The sequence below is a fragment of the Notamacropus eugenii genome, chromosome 3 (genome assembly GCF_028372415.1).
Source record: "Notamacropus eugenii isolate mMacEug1 chromosome 3, mMacEug1.pri_v2, whole genome shotgun sequence".
Taxonomy (NCBI): Eukaryota; Metazoa; Chordata; class Mammalia; order Diprotodontia; family Macropodidae; genus Notamacropus; species Notamacropus eugenii.
Genome location: NC_092874.1, coordinates 298084179 through 298093427, shown reverse-complemented (window position 1 = coordinate 298093427; position 9249 = coordinate 298084179). Strand labels below are relative to the sequence as shown.

The 9249-nt window shown below is 46.1% G+C and overlaps 1 long non-coding RNA gene across 1 annotated transcript; it reads left to right on the top strand.

Moving 5' to 3' along the window:
• The first annotated feature begins 331 nt into the window (after positions 1-331).
• Positions 332-1995, top strand: LOC140534747 (uncharacterized). The gene is made up of 2 exons (XR_011977446.1): positions 332-411; positions 655-1995. It is a non-coding gene; the product is annotated as an uncharacterized lncRNA (long non-coding RNA).
• The last annotated feature ends 7254 nt before the right edge of the window (positions 1996-9249 follow it).

Below are 9249 nucleotides of genomic sequence, written 5' to 3'. Positions count from 1 at the left end.
TGGAGGGAAAAGGATCTGTCTACTGAGTTAGTGAGAGATGCTGGAAGGTGAGGGGACCAAAGAAGGAAACATCATGGTGGCTTTTGCTTTCTCCCCTTTACTCTCCCCAATGTATCCCCCCCTACACCCCCTTCCTCCTCCTCTTCCACCTCCTCCTCCACAACCTCCCCTTCCTTTGCCTCCCTGGATAGATCTGGATTCATGTCCTAACAGCATGACCTTTCCTCTAACCCCCTCCCATCCATCCATCCATCCATCCATCCATCCATCCATCCATCCATCCATCCATCCCTTCCCTTTGCTTTTCCTTCTCTGTAGGGGCTAAATGAAGATTCACAGTCGGAAGGGGTGGCCCTCGGGCACTTTACCTATGATAATGCTGGGGAGTCCATTCAGACCTTCCACTTTCAGGTATGGAGGGCTGGCCCCACAGTGCCCCAGGGAGGCTGGTGCTCTTGAAGGCTAGATCACCAGCCATGGGGATGCTGTGGCTTTGCTAGGAGCTGCAGTTTGAGCCAGGACCCCATGGTTCTGATAGCAACCTGAGGGATAACATTCAGCCACTGAAGAAGGCCTGGGGGGGACGGGCTCTGGGGTCAGGATGTCCACCAAGGGATCACGAGCCTTCCTGACCCCAGTCTCCTCTTCCCACAGGGCAATGACACAGCCCCATACCAGGTGGTCGAACTTCGGATCTTAAGCAACTGGGGTCACCCTGAGTACACCTGCATTTACCGCTTCCGGGTCCATGGGAAGCCTGCCAATTAGCCTCTCCCCCCCAGGGCCTTTCCCCTCTTTCCCCCTTCAGCCCCTCCCCTCCCCCAGCAAGCACTTCATCCCACTTTCTCGCCCTCTCCCACACTTCATCCCTTATGGCCACTGTGGCTTCTGGGAGAGATACAAGGTGGGAGCCTACCACCATGGAGCAGTTTGGCCCCACCCTGCCCTCTCTGATGGAGAGGAGATCACCAGCTCAGCTATTTGTTTCACTCCCCATCCTCTTGAGGGTCAGGTGGCCCAGCTCCCTACCAGGCCCTGCCTGCCCTCAGGAGGTGTATACACAGCTATGTATGATATGTTGAAGGTGTGAGTCAAGACATCATGAGGGCCTTATTATGCTCAGCAGCACTCAGAACCACAGCTTAGGCCACCTTAGCTTACCTTGCCCAAGAGTCTAGGTCAAAGAACTTGGTTTATTGAGGGCATGACAACTTGGGCAGTTCCAAAGGGCAGACTGGTAGACAGTCTGTCTTGGGCATGCCCCAGCAGGTGGCTAAAGCTCCCGTCCATGGTAGCATGCATAGTTCTCTTTACCATGGGGCATGATGGGGGCAGTCTTTGAAATCTGAAGTATCTGGGACTGGCCACAATTCCCTGGTGTTAAGTTTATTGGGATAGAGTTGGGGTTAGTTTTTTGGAGTTAAGGCTGGGATGGGAGGGGAAGGGCAAATTCTTTGGCCCTGCGGGCCCATTGTATTATGTATATAGATAGATATTTATATTTATACATAGATCTCTTTGTTCTTTGTTATCAGACAGAAAAGCTACGGGCTTCATTTCCGGCTTCCTCCCCCTGGGGCCCAGGGTGATATTCACTCCAGCTCCAGCTTGGGGTGGGGGGCAGGCTGTCAGGCACGGATCCTCACAGTGACATTGCCATCCTTCCTGCCTTTTACTGTAGGAGGGAAGGCAGGCCTTCACACCACAGGGCTGGCCACTGGTCCCTGAAGCAAGCAGGGGCACTCACTCATCTGCAGGCTTTGGGGGTCACCAGCAGACAGTGGCAGGCTGACCCTAGCTGGCCCTCAACCCAGTTTGCTCCCTCTGCTTCTGTTCGCTTACCAGGAAGCTGGCGTCTGAGCAGCCCTGCATAGGAACCTACAGATGGGGTCTTAGTTCTTCCCCATCACAAAGGCTACTGTTTAATTCTTTACTTTGATTTTTTAATCAACAAATTCTAATTTATGCCTATGCAAATATAAATTTTCTCTGGGATCTGTGGCTTCTCCTTGTCCACCTGTTGCTCTTGAGGCCAACTTGGAGTAGTGGGGAAAAGAAGGTGGTATTCTGGTAGAAACTCCCTGGTTAAAGGGCGGCTTCCTTGCTGCTGAGTGAGGCCTGGGAGGGATTGTCCTGGGCATCGAGAGGGAGCTAAGCCCAGGCCTGGGCTGGGAGAAGCAAAGCTGGGTAAGGGAACCAGAGGAGGCTTTCTCATTTCTGCCTGCTCCTTTAAAGCTCACCCAAGGCCTCTCCTGGTCTTAATCCTCCCTCAGTGCGCCCAAATTGATGTTTTATACTTCCTTGTGTGTGTCTGCATATCCATACATAAACACACACCTATCCAGACAGACATTCCTCTGTGTGCCTGCTCCATCTTTCAGGAGCAGGACAGCTTTCTAAGGAAAAGAGCTTTGTGTCTGCCTTGGTCTCCCCCATAGCTAGCACAAGGCCTGCCACCCAGCAGACACTTTATCTGAGCATTGCTATTCACTTCAACTCAGGTGTAAAGAAAGAATATACTCTACAGCCTTCTCAACAAGGGGTCACCAGCATGCCTTTGACAGCCTCCAGCAAGGGTTAAACACGTCACAAACTGCCAGCCGTCCTCTTCCACTTTCAGACAGCTCAAGTTGTTGGGAAATTTGTCCTGAAATCAGGCTGAAATCTATCTTTGGGCATCTTCCACCCACTATTCCTCGTTCTTTCATCCTGGGTCAAGCAGAACACGCTAATCCCCCTTCCACATCACTTTTCAAATAGTAGCATTAGAGAGTGGCTACTGCGTGCCAGCCACTGTGCCGAGCACTTTACAAATATCTCCTTTGATCCACACAACAACCCTGTGAGGTAGGCACCATTTCTAGACCCATTTTGCAGATGAGGAAATGTAGGCACAGAGGTGAAATGACTTGTCCAGGGTCACACAGCTGGTAAGTATCTGAGGGAGAATTTGAACTTGGATCTTCCTGCTTCCAGGTGCAGAGTTCCATCTCCTGTGCCACCTGAAGACAGTTCTCATGGTCCTCTGACAGCTTCTCAAGGGCCTTACACCATGTTCTTGGAGCCCTTCATCCTTCTGTTCACCCTTCTCTGAATGCACCTCACCTTGGTCATTTCTTTCCCACACTGTGATGCTCTGGCCTGAACACTGCCCTCTAGCTGTGGTCTCCTCAGGACAGACTTGGGCTGACCTATTACTGACCCCCCTTCCTAGATCGTAGGCCTCTCCATGCCCCTCAGGAAGGCACTGGTCATTCCAACCATCAAGTTTAACTAGTGATTCACACAGACACTGCTATCCCCTAAAATCCCCAAATCCTTTAACAGGAGCCATGGCTGCATCACCCTCCCCCACTCATTGGTTTTTCTTTTCTAATTCTTGTTGAGGACTCTGCTTTTACCTCCACTGGATATTTTCATTTGGATAGAATCCTAAATTTTAGCTAGCTGAAACCTCCTCCATCCTATCAGTCATGTGACATCTCCACCCCTCCCTCCCAGCTCTAGCATTGGCACATTTGGACAAGCACACCTTGTGCTATTTCACTGAAGTCGTTGATAAAAATGCTGAACAAGCACGGAGAAAAGGGGAGATCCCTGGGGCAATCAGGACAATTCCCCTGAGACCTCCCAGGGAGCTGGCATCAGCTCATTAGCCAGCACTCGACAGGTAGGGCAATGTAACCCGTTAACCCTTTCCAAATCCACCTGTCATCTGAGATTCAGACTGTGCTAAAATCTGACTGCACTTTGCAGAATTGCTCTGATCCAAGCAAAGACTAGCAGCTCATCAGACACCATTTTACAAGGGATCTGGGATCTTGGCAGCGTAGGCAGGAAATGCACATTTTTATCCTGTGCAGTTCTGCCCTCCTGTCACGAAAACAAACTGCTTCGTGGACCAAAGGAGAGATAGTGCTCAGAGTCTGAAAAAGTTCTTGTTCAACTGAGGTTGGAAATGGCTTTCTTGATGGAGCAGTTCCCACCTGCTTGATGAACTCATGCACCTTATATAAAGCAGTGAACAGGAAGGGAGAGTTCAGGATTCTCTGTCCAGAGTCACTTGCCCATAATGTCTCATTGAGGCACAAAGCACAAATGGGGCAAGAACATAAAATCAGGGTTACCTAAGGGACATTTAGAATAGGCTGGAGCTCACCTTGAGATGGGAGAGAAGGGAGAGTGAGGTTAATAAACCTTTGCCTCTATGCTTCTAACTTAAGGGGGAAGTGGTGGGGGGGAAGAGTTTAAAAAGGAAAGTAAGTTAATCTGGGTCCTACAATTACCTAAAGGTAACCTGTCCAATCCAGTAGGCAGAGATGCAGAGATTTTACAGAGCTCTAGGGAGCCCAGCCTCTTTACAGGCATGACCTGGATGAAGATCCCGACCAGGAGACTGAGAAAGGGCAGTCAAACATGAAGGAAGAAAAACAGGTGAGGTTGGACTCATGAAAACCTGGAGAGAAAAGAGTGGGAAGGAGAAGAAGACCCTGGATTCAATCCTGGGTCTGTTACTCTTCTCTCTTCATTCTACTTCACTCAGTGATCTCATCAGCTGCCATGGATTGAATCACCCTCTCCATGCTCATGATTTCTCAAATCTACCTATTCTGCCTAAAACCCTGTGCTGACCTCCAGTCTTTCATCTCTCGTTGCTTTGTTGATGCCACAAATTGGATGTCGTGTAGACATTTTCAACTCAACATGTCCAAAACAGAACTCTTCATCTTCCCCCTATTCTTTCCCCTCCTACCTTCCCTATTACTGTAGAGGGCACCACCATCTTCCAGGCTCCTAACCTTGGCATCATCTTCAAATCCTAACTTCTGTCCAAGGGATTGCCAAAGATTGTCCAATTTACCTCTGCAACATCTCTTGTGGATTTCAGCATTGCAGCACCTCTCATCAGTTTCACCTCTCCAACATCCCTTGCAGATTTCACCCTTCAACATCTCTCAGATTTCATCTTTGCAGCATCTCTGATCAGTTTTACCTCTCCAACATCTCTTGTCCATTTCAGCTTTGCAACATTTGTCATCAATTTCACCTCTCCAACATCTCTTGTCCATTTCAGCTTTGCAGCACCTCTCATCAATTTCACCTCTCCAATATCTCTCACAGATTTCATCTTTACAGCATCTCTCATCGGTTTCACCTCTCCAATATGTCATGCAGATTTCACCCTTCAACATCTCTTGCAGATTTCACCTTGGCACCATCTCTCCTCAGGCTCACCTCTGCAGCATCTTTCAAAAACAGAACTTTCTTCTCTGATGCTGCCCCTACCCTAGTCCAGGCCTCATCTCCTGTGCACTGTTGTTTTCTTATGACTCACCATTTATTTTATTTGTACAAAGTAGTGAAGAATCATACCATGGCTGGGGGAAAATGATGTTTTAGGATTTAAACAAGTTCTTTCATTTTGAAACATCTCTTTTGAAGGCTTGGGACTAGTAATTTTAGCTCCAGCATCTTTGGGTTTGGACTCAGCAGGCTTCCCAGCCTTGGAATCACTGGGCTCTGTGTCCTTAGAATCAGACTTGGCTGCCGTGGGATCAGACTTGGTGACCTTGATGGCAGACTTGGTGACCTTAAGGTCAGTGCGCTTTGGAGCCTTAGAGTCAGGCTTCATGATCCTGAAGCCTGGACGTTTGGTGGCAGCCCTAGGGCCTGGATGCTTAGTGGCCATCTTGTGGCCAGCATGCTGGGCACTCGCCTCAGGGATCTTAGCCCTAAGAAGTTTGACCTCGAAGGCCTTGGTGGCTTCATGGCTTCTGCTTGGACCTTGGGAATTGTTTGGTTTTTTTGGTTTACATCTTCTTCAGCTCCTTCTTGTGTTTCTTGGCAAAGCATGTGTTTCTCAGAAACTTGGAGTTGACCCATCTCAGAGACATGTATCACCGTGACTTAGGTTTCCTGATGCCATTTCTGTGCCATTTTTGTGATTGGTTGTGGCTGGTATGGTTCTTAGACTTAGCCATCTTTACACAACAACCTTCACTAACAGGCATTCCACCCACTAGAAGAAGTCAAAGCTAGAGACAGGAAAGGTCATGCCTGCACTACTGCAGTATTTCCCGGTGGATGTGCCTCCCTCAAGTCTCTCCCTCCTCCTTCCAGTTGTCAAACTGATTTTCCTGAGGTGCAGGTCTATGCCACTCAACTCCTCAATAAACCTGTGACTCTCTATTGCCTCCAGGATCAAATACAGAATCCTCTCTGAACGAGAGTTCAAAACCCTCCCTAACCTAGCCCTCTCCTGCCTTTCCACTCATCTCCCACTTCACTCCCCACTTCTTCAATCCAGTGACACTGGCCTCCTGACTCTTCCTTGCACATGACTGTCCATCTTCCATGCTGGGAATGTTGTCCCTCCTTTTCTGTGCTTCCCTAGCTCCCTTCAAGCACCAGTTAAAATCTTACCTTCTACAAGAAGCCTCCCCCAACTCGCCTTCATTCTGTCTTCTGCTGACTTTTTCCTCTTTTTCAGTACATTCTTTGTACTCATTTTTTGCACGTTGTCTCTCTCATCAGATTGTGAGGCCCTTGAGGGCAGGCACCCTGTTTTTGTCTTTCTTTCTATTCCTACCTTTTAACACACCTGGTGCATGATAAGTATTTAATAAATATTTATTGACTGAATGATCCTATTAAAAGCTGCAGAGCGATGGATGGAGGATGAGGACTGAGAGAGGACTGAGAGAGGATCGGACAGTCAAGAAGTCACCAGTTTGGGTGGAATAATGAGGTTGGAGGCCAGACTACAGAGGGTAAAGAGAGTGAAAGAAAGGAAGTGAATGTGCCTCTTGTAGACAATGTACCCAATCAATAAACATTCCTCAATCCGGCAGAGTACATGAGGGACAGAAACATCCAAATGTGGTCAATGGTAACCTCATTTCTTACAGAAACACCAACACATCTGTTGCATTTTTAGTATTTTTGTTGTCTCCTTGGCAGTTTCGTTTTTGATATATACTCTCGGGGTGGTTCAATCTCACACCTAGATTGCTGGAAATTTAGCTTTTCCTTCCACAATTTTTCTCCGTTTTTATAAAGGCAGAGGGGATCTTTCTTCATGATCTTCCATTGCCCTAATTCAGGTTTTGGGAACGAGGTCATGTTCTAAACCTGTGTTGCCCTTGGTTGCCACATTTCTCTATTTGATAATGGGATCAGGTGGTGCTTGGCTAAATATTTTCTAGGATATTTTGACCTCCTCTAGGTGGCAATTGCTTTATGTTGATTCAATTTCTGCCCTTTCCTTCCTCTGTTTCCTACTTTTCACCACTTTTCACTTACTTGAGTGGGTCAAGTTGAAGCTATTTGGATTGCATGCCATCTTATCTTTCTCTCTAATTTGGGGGTTTTGTCCTCTGCTTTAACAAGATGATTTGACTGCATATATTATTCAGAAATGATTCCCACATCGATAACCAATCATTTCTTATCCATTAAGATACATTTTAGGCTGAGATTGTTTGGCATTTGCCACATCCAGGGATTTCCTACACTCATGTTTTTTGTTTTTGTGTTTTAAATTAATTTATTTATTTAACTTTTAACATTCATTTTCACAAAATTTTGGGTTCCAAATTTTCTCCCCATTTCTCCCCTTCCCCCTAAAACGCCAAGCATTCTAATTGCCCCAATCACCAGTCTGCCCTCTCTTCTTGCCCTTCCCTTGTCCCCATCTTCTCTTTTGTCCTGTAGGGAGAGATAACTTTCTATACCCCATTACCTGTATTTCTTATTTCCTAGTAGCAAGAAAAATACTTGACAGTTGTTCCTAAAACTTTGAATTCCAACTTCTCTTCATCCCTCCCTCCCCAACCATTCCCTTTGGGAAGGCAAGCAATTCACTATAGGCCATATCTGTGTAGTTTTGCAAGTGACTTCCATAATAGTCGTGTTGTGTAAGACTAACTATATTTCCCTCCATGCTATCCTGCCCCACATTGCTTCTATTCTCTCTTTTGATCCTGTCCCTCCCTAAGTGTTGACTTCAAATTGCTCCCTCCTTCCACTGCCCTCCCTTCTGTCATCCCTCCCACCCTGCTGATCCCATTCTCCCCCACTTTCCTGTATTGTAGGATAGGTTTTCATACCAAAACGAGTGTGCATTTTATTCCTTCCTTTAGTCGAATGTGATGAGAGTAAGCTTCATGTTTTTCTCTCTCCTCCCCTCTTTTTCCCTCCACTGAAAAGTCTTTTGCTTGCCTCTTTTATGAGAAATAATTTGCCCCATTCCATTTCTCCCTTTCTCCTCCTAATATATTTGTCTCTTGCTGCTTAATTTCATTTCTTTAAGATATGATCCCATCCTATTTAATTCACTCTGTGCTCTGTGTGTGTGTGCGTGCATGTGTCTGTGTGTGTGTGTGTGTGTGTGTGTGTGTGTGTGTGTGTAATCCTACCAATTCCCCAAATACTGAAAAGTTTCAAGAGTTACAAATATTGTCTTTCCATGTAGGAATGTAAACAGTTCAACTTTAGTAAGTCCCTTTGACTTCTCTTTGCTGTTTACCTTTTCATGCTTCTCTTCATTCTTGTGTTTGAAAGTCAGATTTTCTTTTCAGCTCTGGTCTTTTCATCAAGAATGCTTGAAAGTCCTCTATTTTGTTGAAAGACCATTGTTTCCCCTGAAGTATTATACTCAGTTTTGCTGGGTAGGTGATTCTTGGTTTTGGTCCTACTTCCTTTGACTTTGGGAATATCATATTCCACGCCCTTTGATCCCTTAATGTAGAAGCTGCTAGATCTTGTGTTATCCTGATTGTATTGCCACAATATTTGAATTGTTTCTTTCCAGCTGCTTGCAATATTTTCTCCTTGACCTGGGAACTCTGGAATTTGGCCACAATGTTCCTAGGAGTTTCTCTTTTTGGATGTCTTTCAGGTGGTGATGGGTGGATTCTTTCAATATTTATTTTGCCCTCTCATTCGAGAATATCAAGGCAGTTTTCCTTGATAATTTCATGAAAGATGATGTCCAGGCTCTTGTTTTGATCACGGCTTTCAGGTAGTCCCATAATTTTTAAATTGTCTCTCCTGGATCTATTTTCTAGGTCAGTGTTTTTCCAATGAGGTATTTCATGTTATCTTCCATTTGTTCATTCTTTTGGTTTTGTTTTGTGATTTCTTGGTTTCTCATAAAGTCATTAGCCTCCATCTGTTCCATTCTAATTTTGAAAGAACTATTTTCTTCAGTGAGCTTTTGGACATCCTTTTCCATTTGACTGATTCTGC